Source organism: Dermacentor variabilis, chromosome 9, assembly GCF_050947875.1.
Source record: "Dermacentor variabilis isolate Ectoservices chromosome 9, ASM5094787v1, whole genome shotgun sequence".
NCBI classification, from domain to species: Eukaryota; Metazoa; Arthropoda; class Arachnida; order Ixodida; family Ixodidae; genus Dermacentor; species Dermacentor variabilis.
The window spans coordinates 806215-821160 of NC_134576.1; the positions used below are offsets into that span (position 1 = coordinate 806215).

General features: G+C 46.6%; 1 protein-coding gene and 1 non-coding gene across 5 annotated transcripts in view; one reads left to right on the forward strand and one right to left on the reverse strand.

Annotated features, from left to right (window-relative positions):
* LOC142558242 (ATP-binding cassette sub-family C member 2-like) overlaps positions 1-14946 on the forward strand; it is a 393191-nt gene that overhangs the window by 181069 nt on the left and 197176 nt on the right. The window lies entirely within an intron of this gene.
* On the reverse strand, positions 6939-7011 carry TRNAP-CGG (transfer RNA proline (anticodon CGG)). The gene has a single exon. It is a non-coding gene; the product is annotated as a tRNA-Pro (tRNA).

Sequence of the window (14946 nt, forward strand, 5' to 3'; positions counted from 1 at the left end):
TTCGCAAGCACCAGGACCACGCTCTAAGCGTCGCCAGTTGCCACAACTCCCCAAGAAGAATTTGAAGATCGTGGTTTGACCTTTCAAGGCATTTAATGTCAAAGACTTGACTAACCAGCAAATTTGCAAAATCGTGGTGACATCCTGTCAACGCCAAGTCATTGATACGCAATTCTTGGTGAGGCTTACACCAGGCTTCAACATCATTGTTTTTTACACTCCTCACCAGCAAGTCGCTGACAGCGAGAGGTGCTTGACCCACTTCTACGTTAACGCAACAGTGGGCCAGGTGAATGCGTATGGGGCGGCTCCAGACGCATTCTCGCGTAGCGTAACTGAGGGAATCAACCCCAAGGCACCCACCGAAGAGTTGATGGCCCACTGGCATATACGTCGTGAAGCGGTCGAGATTCGCTCGGATGCTGGGTAACACCAAGTCCACGGTGCTTCCCTTCAGTGGTGAGAACACGCCCAAGTATGTGTACTACTACGGAGGGGACGTGCCCTGTCAGCCCTACAAGGCAACGGAACAGGGATGCTGAATATGCTACCGCACCGACCACCGCTCTGGCGTGTGTCCTCCTCCTAACATAGTGGTATTCTATGCGTGCGGCGCCCAAAACCCAACGTAAGCCCACGACTGCACCATGAAATGCGGTGCCTGTGGGCAAGCCCCTGCTACTGTCGCCAAGGAACGCAAACGTTGGCTCAAGCCTATAGCCAAGAAACCAGCCGTTCCTGCACAACCACGACCAAGTCGCAAAGACCAAGCCCCCCGGTGAAAGCAAGGACGTAAGTGGTTCAGCTTTGAACGTGAAACCTCGATGGAGTCGCAGTCCCCACGGCACGAGCCACAACAGCAGCCGAAGAAACCGAAGATCCAAGCTGAGAAGGTGCCTCCAGCGCAACACAACATCCAACAGGTGAGCTGGGCGCAAGTTGTATCTCCCACTGCTTCTATTATAGTACACCCAGAGTATAAAAAATAGTCGAGAGCAGACAGCTCAGGGAAACCAACAACACTTTGCAACAACAACTTAGTCATCTCAGTGCTAGGTTTAGTAAGCAGAAGGGAGCAGCTTACCCTACCCCACCACAACCCACAACACGCCCACCAGGCACTCGTGCCATCTTGCAAATCATAATGCAATAGATGCAGCAAATGCAACAAGAAATCCCACCGCAAAGATGTATGCTTAACGAAGCTTATTTGACCGCACGACGTCAGGCTCGTAAGCGCACGGATGCAGGCTTCTTGTCCAACCCGAGAGGTCCGGCTTACCGCCGTACTGTGAACGCTACAGATGTCACCAACAGAGAGCGTGGATGATGGCAATTAGGCCGCATTCTTCAAAACACCTTGAGCTTTGGCAGTGCAATTGTCGTACATCCCACAAGCGAGCAGCATTCCTTAAATACTTTGTGCGAAACTCCCTACGCCTATCGGACATAATCTGCGTACAAGAAGTGGGCCCCCGCCCCAGTAAACCATTGGGCTGTTCAATGCAATATACCTTCGTGTCGCAACACTGGTATCCAAAACTATAACTGCCAATTTCCATTATTTGTATGACCGTACAGAAACTAACTAATCACCAATCAATCGTGGTTACGCCTCAGAAAAGGGGCAAAGCCCATACAGTCGTTTTCTAAACGTGTACAGTTGCCCAAAAGACAAACACGAAGACTTCACTACCCTTATAACCCACACTAAAATTATTGCGGGCACCAAGAACCAACCAATCGGAGCTTTCAGCGCTCCCCATACCACGTGGGGCTATCATAGGGACTCGCCTAAAGAACACAACCTCCTTAGCTTGTCGGAAAAGCTAAGACTACAACCAATTACCCTTCCGACAGCACTTACACGATTAGGCAGCAGCATAGGTAGGCACTTCCTTCCTGATCTCACCTTCCCTTACAACATTAAACGACTAATTTGGACCAAGCTAGAAGGAACTTCAGAAGCAATGACTCTGTCCTTAGTGTATGCATATAATCTCCGAAGCTCCGTAGAGTGTTCAGTAGGTGACACAATCATAACGGACTGGGTGCCTTCCGCTTCCAACACCTACCTGGCCGCAATCCGAGCAATGTCGAGGAATGGACTCAACACGTACACGAGTCCCACGAGCAAAATTGAGAAAAGCTCGCGCGCACCGTGGAAACACCAGCGGTAGACCACCACCTACTCCATTTGTGGGAGAGCCGCAAGAGTTTTTGAAGAATCGACATTTGGGGAGGTTGGTACCAGTTGAAATCTTGATGGGACAGTGCAAGACAACAAAGATAAAAGACCGGAAACATACAGGACAGCGCTGAAGTGACAACTAACTTTAGTAGAAGGAATACAGAAACTAAAGTACCTATAACCTATATCCACGTGCTCTCCCATCAATGGCGTCACTATCAGTGGACATAGCGAGACCCTGTAATCTAATGCTACACTATGTAGCTGTGTAAAAGTCTACATTAATTGGCATGAAAATTACGCAGGAAAGCAGCCCTGTCAGAGAAAGCCAATACTATGCAGCGCTGCTAGCGAACGAATAATGGATGCAAGTCTATAGGTCTTCACAAGACAATTTAGGAATAAAACAAGCGTAGACAGTTCTGCGTATTATGCTGGAACCCGACAAATCCAAAACGGCTATGACTCGAACACTACAAAGAATGGGGGACGAGTTCCCGGGTACAGACCAAGAGCTGATCCAAGCCTTAGACATACGCTATATAGGAGACCAACCGCACCCGCATTTACCAGTAGAATGCGGTACCCAACCCAGAACTGGATGCTCCACTCACCAAAGCAGAAGTATTTGGCGCCGCACAAGCAGCAAAAAAGAAACATGGCACCGGGGCTAGATAAAAATACAAATGCAATGATTAGGAACCTCAGTGACGATATCTTGAACTGCAGTACCGACTACATCAACCAACACTACTGGGAAGAAGGTCCCGTACCTCTAGAGTGGAAAAAGCAATTATCATAAATATCCCGAAACCAGGAAAAACCCCAGCAGTCGAGGCTTTGCGTCCCATCTCGCTTAGCTCTTTCATGAACAAACTATATGAGAGTCATGCAGAACCGCCTTGGAAATTAGATAGAATTCAATCACCTACCTACCTACCATGCTAGGTTTCAGGGTAGGACTGTCCACACAGGACGCCTTTCTTCTTCTGAAATAAGAAGTCTTATGCCACATACCTAAGGGTAGCGAACACCTCATTCTTGCCCTCGACATCAAGGGGGCTTTATATAGCACTCACATGAAGCTATACTCAACGAACTCAATGTCATAGGGTGCGATGAGCGAATTTGCCTATGTAAACTCCTTCCTCACTAACCAAACAGCCACAATAGGCATAGCGCAGACCCTGTCCGATCCTATAGATATACGTAATAAAGGAACCCCTCAAGGAACAACAATATCACCACTCCTGTTTAACACAGCTATGCGCAGAATCACTCATGCCCTAAAGGAACTCCCGCAATTAGGCTACACCTTATATGCGGATGATATAACCCTTTGGGTCACATACGGCTCTCCAGCGTAGAAAGAGCAAACACTTCAGGAAGCAGTCGACATATTTTAGTTTCGCTAGCAACAACAGACCTAGCTGCGTCCCGGGAAAAATAAAAGGTTATTAGAGTTTCCAATCCTCGCTGTAAAACGAATGGACAAATACATATCAGCGTGGACGGCCACCTCATTGCTGAAGTCACCCAAGCCCTAATTTTGGGTTTTCGGGTACGGAGGAATGGCAAGGCTACACACCCAATCCGAAAACATTACGCACCACAACTAAACAAATCTCTAGGATGATACGCCTCGTAACCTATCACCATAAAGGAGTGAAAGAAAGAGACACTCTACGGCTAGCCCAAGCTTTTGTCCATAGTCGAATAATCTACTGGCTTCCCTACCACCGCCTGAGCAAGTCCCGCCTTAGGGCTGCCTATAGACAATCCGATTTTGCCCTTGGGCCAACATAACACTTTTGCGGAGCTCCAAACTGCGGTGTTGGTCTCGCAGAGACCGCATCAACACTACTACGGCAGGCATAACTTTCTTAGCCCGCACAGGAGTCCCACCCCTTCTGAATACAGGATATGCTACAGAGGATATGACTAAAGAGTGTCGTAAGCACATATGCACCAGACCGCTTCGCAAGCATATGCATCACGAAACCTACCAAGATCGTCGTTTCGCGAGCCTCAAATGACTACGCCGCCGATTGGCACTTAAAACACATGTAATATACGTAGATGCTGCTACATACGCAGTATCAAGTTATGCAGCAGTAGCTGTAGACAGAAAACACCAACCACTCGTCCCCGCTTCTTCAACCAACATCTTGCATATCTTCTGCGGAGGCTGCAGCAATAGCCCTAGCATCCAACATCAGGAGAGGAGAGGCCGCTCCTCACCCATAGTAACTGACTCTCAAAAGGCATGTCGCCTATTTATGACAAGTCGTTCATTTTCTACTACCCTTAGGCGGCTAGGACGTAATTTTCGAGATGATCACATTGTCAAATGATGCACAGGACGCTCCGGGCTCGTAGGCAACGAACGGGCTGATGATCTATCTCGTGATCTTTGCAACCGAATGGAGTAGCCCAGCTCACATGCCTTGCGTATGTCGAAACACCCACGCGAAATGTTGGAACACCAGCGTTTGACACACCGAAAATACACCTCCCTGCACAAATCCTTAAACGTGGAAGGGGCCACAAGCATCAGAAAAATCCAGACCCATGTTCATTCGCACCTCCTAATACTTCACGCATTCTACCCTTCACAATATCGAGCTGTGGTATGGCGGTAGACGAACCCTTTCCCACATTTCGTGGACGTGTGAAGGAATTTTACCAGAGTTAGCTATTCAAGAAGGGTTGATTGTTGGGCTAGTTGGTCGTCGATAATTGAAGTAGTAACTTAGCTCGATAAAAACCCGGAAACAAGAAAGGTGGACAAGGACAAGCGCTTGTCCTTGTCCACCTTCCTTGTTTCCTTGTTTTTATCGCGCTAAGTTACTACTTCAGTTAGCTATTCAGCCTAGCACAAACCAACAGCAATGATTAACGGAGCGATGGGAGGTACAGCTCGCCAGCTCTGTCCTGAGCGGGCAGAGCACACACCTCCAGCAAGTTCAGCGGGTGGCCAAGGCAAGTCGAGCCCTGGACTAAGGAAGCCAACCATCGCTCTTTGACCCCTTTCCCCCACTCCCTGACTTAATAGTTTTTTACTGCTGCTTCTGCCTTGGCACAACTTTGATGTTCATTTAATTGCTCATTGGGTCGGACCTTGGTGAAAATGACGAGTTCACACGGTTACGAAGCCATTGGAAGACAGAAGAACAAACCTTAGGCAAATCCATGTACTTCCAACAGTTCCCGTGTTGGCTAAACCGCCCCCATTGCAGCTCCCGTCGACACTCGTGCCATAGTACACTTTAGTTATTATTGTATGAAACTATGAAAAACTATATTATTGTATGAAACTACAGTCTACATATGCCGATTTTCGTGCTCAATAATAAGATCAGTCAGCCTCTATAATTTCACGTGTAAGCTGTTCTCGGTTTCTGGAGCTGTTCTCAACTGGTGACCTTTGCATCAGCAAGCTTTCTGTCGCCCTCACCAAAAATGAAAACAAGTATCCGGCTGTGATGCAACAGAGATTCATGTGTGACGTATTGCAAAAGTACCATGAGAAGCCAATAAACACTGACACCAAGGACAACATAGGGGAAATTACTTGTGCTAAATAAATGGAATGAAGAAACGATGAATTAATGGAAATGAAATTGGATGAAAAAAATTACTGACAATTACGTTACTTCCTAATGCGAAATTTGAGCGCAGCAAATAAGCTGTTTCACCTTTTCGATAGATTGAGGCAAAGAAATCGAGCAACACATGTATGCGCTATCAGAGAATTTTTTTTTATATTTCCCGTACTCCTGGATCATCTCGACGGCGGCGACGGTAAGCTTCTGCTTCGGCGGCACGCACCTCTGGATTCTGACGGCGACGGCGCTGGGCCTCTGCTCTGGCAGCTCGTTTAGCAGCAGCAGCAGCAGCAGCAGCAGCAGCAGCAGCAGCAGCAGCAGCAGCAGATGGAGGACTTCCATCGGTCGTCTCGCTCATGGCTCAGAAAGAACTGGCAGATAATTTCGCAGTGGCGAACGGCAGCGGCAATTTCGGCTCGGGTGGTGCACATATACAGATCCGCCGCCACCGATCTGGCTCTCTGATTGCCACCGCACAGGGCGAACGGCAGCGGCAATTTCGGCTCGGGCGGTGCACATATACAGATCCGCCGCCACCGATCTGGCTCTCTGATTGCCACCGCACAGGGGTTGCATTGGAGGAGGAGCGAAGAAAGAAAGGAATTAAGTTCGAGCCGGCGCTTTGACAACCGGAGACTCGCAGGAAGAGGGGGGAGGGGGGCGGCGTGTACACCCAGCGGCAAACGATGGGGGCAGAAGCGCGCGCAGCAAGCGGACAACACGATAAAGGGAGGAGGGAAGAGATAGCAGCGACTGACTGATGGCGCTGACGCCGATACAGGGGGGGGGATCCTTTCCTCCTCTTTCTGGACCAGGTCTAGCCGTGGGAAGGTGGTCACGTATTCGTCGACGTGCCGGGGCCTACGTGAAATAACCGGCGCGTCGGCAACTGAAGAGCACCCTATCCGCCACACAAGAACAGGGGGGGGGGGACCCTTTCCTCCTCTTTCTGCATGGCGGCGACGGTGTTCTATGCAGTCACGTTATCTTGACTCTCTGGCGGCGTCAGCGGCATCCAGCGGTATCAGTCGGTCGCTGCTAGCGCTGGGGGGATGAAAGGGGGGCGGAGCTGGTTACGAGGCCGACGACGACGCGAAACCCAGGAACGGACGCCAAAGAGCTGCGCTCTAAAAGCAACTTGCCGCAGGTGGGAACCGAACCCACAGCCTTCGCATTCCGCGTGCGATGCTCTACCAATTGAGCTACCACGGCGCTGTTTCCCCATCCACATTTCTTGGGTATTTATGTGTACTAGTAGAACCCTGGGAGTGTTAGCCAGCGCCACCACTCACAGACCTTGGGGGTAGACGTGGAACGTCCTTGTTGCCGCAGGAGTCACGAGAACGTGATCTTTTTTTGGAGAATGCAACTGGTCAATAAGCCCACATATGCTACCTGAAGGCATCAATGTTGCCGGATTCGAGACCCTCGTTAATGCAAAAGTAGTTTTTCATCACTTTTGCTAATGTGTATAGTTCTGGTTATTTCGCAAACAAAAATCTGTTGAAGTCAGCTTCGGTGTTGCGTTCGTCCTCCAGTCCTCGTCTTTCGCGCTGTGCACACATGTCGATATTGAGTCACCAACTCGCTCAAGCTTCCACCTTATCATGGGATGGTGGAGTTGCCGGAGAGAAAGGGATGCTGATTCGGAATCAAAGATTTCTTCACAGTTAACGACCACGTTGTTAAAGGCAAGCTCAAGAACCTTACGTGTCGCAGAGAGAGGCTAAATCGGGCAATAATTTGAGAAATCGGGTTTACAGCCATACTTTTTTTACAATACTGCTACTCTCATATGAGAGCGTGGCAGTTGGGAGATACAGTATACATGTATATCAGTCCGCATCTTGGCAGAACAGTTAATTGAAAAACGAAAAAAAAAAGAAAACAATTACCCGAGGAAGGCCACATAAAACGGAAGGTGAGTGTAGGAACAAAAATACATGTTTTCACATGACAGTTAATTAACATGATACCAGCAGTGAAGAACATGTAAGTAACCGGTTATACTTGAAATTAGAGCGAACTGAAAGATAGCACTTAGCGCGTCAAGAAATCTTAAAGTTATGTGAAGAGATGCGCTTAAAACATATACACCTGAGAGCGAGAAGAAACGAATTTAAAAATAATCTACGCAAGCTATTAGCAGGAAAATGGAAGTTACAACAATCACAATTGGACTAGAAGTAATGAAACTTTATTTTGGGAACAGAGCGTACCATATGCCCACATAACGATAACCAACAAAAAAGGAAAAAGAAAAAATCGTACGTAGAAAGCAACAATGCGAAATTTGTGACGATGATGCATGATAAATGATTTTATTTACAAACTGCAGCTTGTACGTGTGAGGTAAATTCGGACAATGATTCGGTGGCGGTTATAGCAGGATCAAGTCGGTTACATTCAGCTACTGTAAGGGGGAAGAATGAATATTTAAATGTGTCGTTGTTGCATGTGTATTCTGTTAAAGTGTACGCATTTTCGTTACGTGTTTTTCGAGCCTCAGGAAATGAAATGTACCTGGACACATTAATATTATAGGGATTTTTTTGAAGCTGAAACAAGAACTTCAGGCGAGCGTGTTTTGCTCTGGTAAATCGCATTTGCAATCCAGACTGCGGTAGAAGATTAGTCGGCGAGTTAGTGCCTTTACGTTTGCTGTGAATGAACCTTATAACCTTTATTATAACCTTTATAACCTTTATTAGTACTGCTTCTAAATTTGTTATGTTAGTCGTTGTTTGAGTAAACCAGGCTGTGTTTGCATATTCGATACCTGGCCTAACGAACGTTAGAATAGTTTGCGTAATGCTCCTGCTGTGATATTCGATATATGTTAATCCCACCTGAGGTATGAGGTAAATGTAACTCTGAGGTATTGATGTTGTTCAACTTTAGCTAGTGGTATGCCGTTAATCTCATATGTAAAGTTAGATGGTTCTGTTTTCCTTGTTACGCTCATGGCCATAGACGTCGTTACGTTAATTGATATCTGCCAATTAGAACACCAAATGCTAGAGTGTTGAGAGATGTATTAATTGCGATGTGGTCGTTAGCTGTGATGTCATTAATATAGATTAGGAAGAGTAATGGCCCCAGAACTGAGCCTTGGGGAACTCCGGAAGTAGCGGCGACAATGTTAATTAGCATTTTTCCGTACATTTGAAATTGTAAACGGTTGGCTAGAAATTGTTTTATCCAGGCTAAAAGCAGCCCTTTCCCAACAACACTTTCAACTTTAGCGATTAATTTGTTATGGCACACACAATGACATGCCTTCAATAGATCAAGTAAAATCATGTCAGTATGGCCGCGGTGATTGACAGTAAATGCAAGATCGTGGACTAGTTCTGTTAGTTGGGCTACTGTTGATAAACCACTACGAAAGCCATGTTGGTAGGGAGACAAGAAGCCATTGTTCTCCAGAAAAACCGTTTGTGCTTTAAGATTATGTGCTCTAGAAGCTTACAGGATGTACTAGTTAATGAAAAGGGTCTACAATTTGAAATTCTGCTGTGTTGCCTGATTTATGTAAAGGTATTATCTTTGCAATTTTCCAGTCGTTCGGTAGTTGTAATGTCGTGAGTGATTTGCGAAAAATTATGCCGAGGTATCTACTGCACCATTCCGCATACCTTTTTAGAAAGTCGTTAGGTATGTTGTCAGGACCGCTGCTGTCTGTAGGGTCAAGATTGAGCAGAAGATTAAGTATGCCAGCGTTCGCAATGTCTAATTTGTCAATGCGCACATCCTATTTGGTTAGAATGGGGGAATAATATTAGTGTCCGTAGTAAATACTGATAGAAAGAAAATGTTATATGCGTTGGCTTTCGCAGTTTCTTCCTCTGCTTCTCTATCGCTGGTGCAAAAGTGCGTCCAGAACCTACCGGGATTATTAGTAAGAAAGCTCGGTAACGTTACATTAAAATAATATTCTTTTGCACGTTTCGCTGTAAGCTTGAATTCCGCGATGGCATTAGGCAGTTTCGTCACCCTGTATTCGTCTCCTCCTTTAATTTTTATTGTTCTGCGCACTCTTTTCAGATGGCGCTTTGCCTGAATTACTTCTCAGGTCATCCAGGGATTATTTTTTGGAGGCCGTTTGGTTTTAGTAGGCACGTAGTTCGTGACGCAGTACAGGCCAATAGATTTGAACATAAGCCAAAGGGAATTTAGGTCAACAGAGGCATTGGAACCCATTTGGGGAAAAGGCTGCAACACGTGATGAAGCTATGACAGTATGCTATTGGAAGTCGGTTACTATGGACACAGGAAAGTGCACAGTAATACCAACAAGTTGTAACACGCATACTCGTAGGCCATGATCGGATATGCCACGAAATACGTCAGTTCGTACATGGGTAATATCGACATGATGGCTGATAAATATTAGGTCAAGAATGCTTTGACTAGTTCCCACCGAACGCGTTGGACTTGAAACGACCTGATAAAAATTGAAGGTTAACGTGAGATTAAATAATTCATCGGAGGCTGCTGCCGAGTAGTACATGTCATCCCAAATAATGCCAGATAGATTAAAATCACCCATAAGGGCGATGCGTAAACCATAGGCGTGACGTTGCATGTAGTCGTGAATGGCGCTGGTAAACTCGTCACCCGAGCTCGGGCTCCGATAAATACATCCTGACAGAGCGTTTCTGCCTTCGCAAAGCAATTGACAAAATACCGCGTCAGCGTCTTTTATCTGAGGCAGAACGGAAAAAGCAAAACATTTTTTATTAATAACGCCACTCCGCCACCACGGCTGGGACTGTCTTTTCGGATAACGTAATAATTTGGTGGCGCGAACTCTTGATCAAGAATGTTGGACATGAGCAACGTTTCTCTCATAGCTGCTACATCAGGTTCATAGTCAATTATCAAGTTTTCGAGTGCCTGGGTTTTGCTGACAACGCTTCTACCATTTACTGTGAAAAGTGTTAGTTCGCTGATATTGCGCCTCGGCGAGTTACAACTCCGCTTTTGTCTTTTCCGGTAATGTTCGCTGCTTTGCTGACACGGCAATTTTCTGACCCCTTTCTGAATCGTTTTTTTCAAGCGGCACTTTGTCATCCTGCTCGTTGCTCCAAACATACGGGCGATTGTTAATTGCAATTGTTGTGTTATACTGTGGTATTTTTCTAGTCTCACCATTCGGGCTCCTCCACGTCCACTTTCAACTAACCCGCTTGCGGAAAAAGGTGTTCATTATCCGCATATTATTCTGTTCTGCAAACTCTACTAATAATTCTCCTCTGCTATTCCTATAGCCTATGCCATATTCCCCTACTGACTTGTCTCCAGCCTGCTTCTTGCCTACCCTGGCATTGAAGTCGCCCATCAGTATAGTGTATTTTGTTTTGACTTTACCCATCGCCGATTCCACGTCTTCATACAAGCTTTCGACTTCCTGGTCATCATGACTGCAAGTAGGGGCATAGACTTGTACCACCTTCAATTTGTACTTCTTATTAAGTTTCACAACAAGACCTGCCACCCTCTCATTAATGCTATAGAATTCCTGAATGTTACCAGCTATTTCCTTATTAATCAGGAATCCGACTCCTAGTTCTCGTCTCTCCGCTAAGCCCCGGTAACACAGTACATGCCCGCTTTTTAGCACTGTATATGCTTCTTTTGTCCTCCTAACCTCACTGAGCCCTATTATATCCCATTTACTACCCTCTAATTCCTCCAATAACGCTGCTAGACTCGCCTCACTAGATAGCGTTCTAACGTTAAACGTTGCCAGGTTCAGATTCCAATGGCGGCCTGTCCGGAGCCAGATATTCTTAGCACCCTCTGCAGCGTCACAGATCTGACCGCCGCTATGGTCAGTTGCTTCGCGGCTGCTGGGGACTGAGGGCCGGGGTTTGATTGCTGTATTCATATAGGAGGTTGTGGCCAAGTACTGCACCAGGGTGGCCAATCCTGCTCTGGTGAGAGAGTGCGTTACCGGTTCTGGTCACCGGGATCAGGCCGCACTCCAGGCCTGTTTGTGCAATTTTCTCAACACGCGGTTTTTTTTTTTGTATTTTCCGGTGGAGAATTGCGCGGCACCGGGATTTGAATCGCGGTCCTCTTGCACTGGAGACGGATACTCTACCGTCCCCGCAGGAGTTAAATTAAAAATTGAATTATGGGGTTTTGCGTGACAAAACCACTTTCTGATTATGCACGCCGTAGTGGAGGACTCCGAAAATTTCGACCACCTGGGGTTCTTTAACGTGCACCTAATTCTAAGTACACGGGTGTTTTCGCATTTCGCCCCCATCGAAATGCGGCCGCCGTGGCCGGGGTCCGATCCCGCGACCTCGTGCTCAGCAGTCTAACACCATAACCACTGAGCAACCACGGCGGGTCCCGCAGGAGTTGTACGCCTCATTTAACCTACAGTGGTGCCCTATTTGATCAGTCAAGGTGGACCAATCTGAGCTCGGTTATACCGCATGGATGGCACTCGGCTAGAGAACCTGGTATTTATGACCTGCACATGTCTGGCCACACATAATTGAGGATATATAATTTTTTTTAGGAGGGTTTCCGTACAGTGATAAAATGAAGGAAAATACATTAAAAGAAAGAAAAAAAAGGGGGGGAAGGAACATAACATGTGATTTGAACTCGTGATCCTTCAATGTTGCCCGGAAAGGTAGCTCAGTCGGTTGGTTCGTCAAGCCAACGGTTACTTTCAAGCTCCATAGCTCCTTCTCCGAGCCTCATACTTACGTGGAAAGGGACTGACGTTGACCGCGGCAGTCGATTCTGAGTGGTTGGAAGGCATAATTTCTTGGAAAAATGGCCGCCAGAGGAGCAACGGGAACTCGAGCGGCTTTAGAGACTAGGAAAACTGCCTTAAAATATTTAGACTTGAGGAGAAGCTTCGTTAACAAACTATAACACGGCAATCAGCACTCGAATACGACGAAAGAAATTATTGAGACGTGGAAAATTCCCTTGAAATAAATCTGGTTTGCGAGACAAATGCTTGTATCTATTGAATTTCTTAAAAGATGAGGGGGGAAATATGCGCTCACCGAGAGGGCATCGTCAGCACGAGACCACCACCAGGCACCTTACTGAGATGTAGAGAGCTTCGCGGCCGGAACGAAGTCTCCCCTCCCCGCCGGCCAAGAGTGGAAAACGCGCTTTCCTATCGCTCAAGGTTGCGCGGACATTGTATAGCTCTGGCGTCTAGGAAAAAGCTTAAACAGGTGCGAGGGCGGCACGCATAGCGTGGGAAGCTAGCCGCCGGAATACCTATCTCAAGTACTGTTGCTGGCGAGGGCGAAATACCTTCGTGTAATTATAATAACCCTAATAGGACTTCTTTCAAAGAAAAAAAAAGAAAAGGAAAAAAAAGGAAACGGCTCAGAAGGCTATACTACGAGAGCTATGACTGATACTTTTCTATATATATGTATTCATCTCATCTATGGGATCGCATGCGCGCGCTGTTGCTTTGTCTTTGCGTGTAGTAGTTAAGAGAGCCTGTTTAAGGGCGGAGAAGAAGGAAGGAGAGGAAAGCAATATTGCAGAGCCGTGGTTTTAAAGCGCAACCGTGGTAGGGAAACGAGAGGCGATATAAGCATGCGTGTCCATGATACGCGCACGACAAACTGCCTTACAATATTTAGACTTGAGGGGAAGCTTCGTTAACAAACTATAACACGGCAATCAGCACTCAAATATAATTATAACCCTAATAATAATTGTAAATATTCATCTCATCTATAGGATCTAAAGCGCGCGCTGTTGCTTTGTCTGTGCGTGTAGTAGTTAAGAGAGCCAGTTTAAGGGCGGAGAAGAGGGAAGGAAAGGAAAGTCTCTGAAGCAAACTTGCAGCGCCGTGGTGTTAAAGCGCAACCGTGGTAGAGAAAGGGAAAGGCGATATAAGCATGCTTGGCCATGATACGCACACGACAAACTGCCTTACAATATTTAGACTTGAGGGGAAGCTTCGTTAACAAACTATAACACGGCAATCAGCACTCGAATACGACGAAAGAAATTATTGAGACGTGGAAAATTCCCTTGAAATAAATCTGGTTTTCGAGACAAATGCTTGTATCTATTGAATCTCTTAAAAGATGAGGGGGGAAATATGCGCTCACCGAGAGGGCATCGTCAGCACGAGACCACCACCAGGCACCTTACTGAGATGTAGAGAGCTTCGCGGCCGGAACGAAGTCTCCCCTCCCCGCCGGCCAAGAGTGGAAAACGCGCTTTCCGATCGCTCAAGGTTGCGCGGACATTGTATAGCTCTGGCGTCTAGGAAAAAGCTTAAACAGGTGCGAGGGCGGCACGCATAGCGTGGGAAGCTAGCCGCCGGAATAGCTATCTCAAGTACTGCTGCTGGCGAGGGCGAAATACCTTCGTGTAATTATAATAACCCTAATAGGACTTCTTTCAAAGAAAAAAAAAAGAAAAGGAAAAAAAAGGAAATGGCTCAGAAGGCTATACTACGAGAGCTATGACTGATACTTTTCTATATATATGTATTCATCTCATCTATGGGATCGCGTGCGCGCGCTGTTGCTTTGATTTTGCGTGTAGTAGTTAAGAGAGCCTGTTTAAGGGCGGAGAAGGAAGGAGAAGAAAGCAATATTGCAGAGCCGAAATCGACTTCATTCTCTGCGCGAACCCTGGCGTCATACAAAATGTAGACGTGCCCGGCAAGGTACGCTGCAGTGACCATAGGATGGTAAGAACTCGAATTAGCCTAGACTTGAGGAGGGAATGGAAGAAACTGGTACACAAGAAGCCAATCAATGAGTTAGCGGTAAGAGGGAAACTAGAGGAATTCCAGATCAAGCTGCAGAACAGGTATTCGGCTTTAACTCAGGAAGAGGACCTTAGTGTTGAAGCAATGAACGACTATCTCATGGGCATCATTAAGGAGTGCGCCATAGAAGTCGGTGGTAACGCCGTTAGACAGGAAACCAGTAAGCTATCGCAGGAGACGAAAGATCTGATCAAGAAACGCCAATGTATGAAAGCCTCTAACCCTACAGCTAGAATAGAACTAGCACAACTTTCTAAGTTAATCAACAAGCATAAGACAGCGCACATCAGGAACTATAATATGGATAGAATTGAACAGGCTCTCAGGAACGGAGGAAGCCTAAAAACAGTGAAGAAGAA